This window comes from Myotis lucifugus, unplaced genomic scaffold, assembly GCF_000147115.1.
Source record: "Myotis lucifugus unplaced genomic scaffold, Myoluc2.0 scaffold_161, whole genome shotgun sequence".
NCBI classification, from domain to species: Eukaryota; Metazoa; Chordata; class Mammalia; order Chiroptera; family Vespertilionidae; genus Myotis; species Myotis lucifugus.
The window spans coordinates 791,899-793,058 of NW_005871209.1; positions in this window are offsets into that span (position 1 = coordinate 791,899).

The following is a 1,160-nucleotide window of genomic DNA, read 5'->3' on the forward strand; positions in this document are numbered from 1 at the left end:
TTTCTATTTGGTTGTATTTAATAATAAACAGCTTCTATTTATTCTAAACAAATCGATAATCCAGTCAGTATAGATGGGTTTCAGGTTTTAAGGACAGTCACCTTAGTGACAAATAATTTATGAATCTTAAAGGAGTGTTTTATTGACACCAATCATTGTCAGTATTTTGGGTTCAAATATGCTTTAACACTTGTCTTCTAACATAACACAGCATCCAATGAAAAATATCAAGTTGTGTCTGAAAACTTCTAGAGAATTGCATTGCACCTAATGTTTGCCATCAGTTGTTTGTCATTCTTCCCCCTGCTCCCATCTTGGTGTCCAGGACTGCCAGATAAAGTAGGTCCCCAGAATCCTGAAGTTCAAATATCAAGCCCTGGGAGCCAGCCAGCCATGCCCCAAGGGGTGAGGTGTGGTGCAAACAGCTTCAGAAAACCTGTAGGTCTGAGAGTGGAAAAATTGCTGAACCACTGATTTGAGACTAATGAGAATGTTACGGTCATCTCAAAATAGATCAGGGTACTGTTCCTAGCCCAAGTGTGGAAGAACACCAACCTCCAAGACATGGGACTTAACATTCTGTGAAATTCCATTTTTTGCAGTAGTTTAAACCCTGAACTTCTACCAAATAGTTTACTCTAATTTAGAGTTGTATCTGCTGGTAGCCTAACTCCACGTAGGACCAAGGTTTTCATTTCAAAAGTGGAATATGGTAGGTTTTTACCTAGTAAAACAACCCTCTATGCCTAAGTATGTATTTCTGAGCATATTTTACACAGGAATATGAAAGACCCATAAGTGGCACAAGAATGGGCCAGGCCCTGGAATTTAATGGTGGTGTCTGGGGTTGGTGTTTGCAGTTTTAATGCTGAAGTGGCTGTAACCACACACTCTTCCTCATTCCTCAGGTTCGAGGCTGCCATCCATCCCTGGTGATCCCCGATCATTTCTTAAAGTTACTGTGATGCCAGTCTCTTCAGTACCATGAAGTCTACTATCCCAAGGAGGGCCACTATTTACCAGTAGCGTCCCAACGCGGCCGGTTGAAATAGGGGCATTTTGAACTTGACAAGTTGGTTGGGTCCTGGAGAGGGAAACAGGGCCAGTGTTTCCAGACACACCAAGTTGGGTTCATAGCGTCTGTTCCCGCAGGTTGCGTG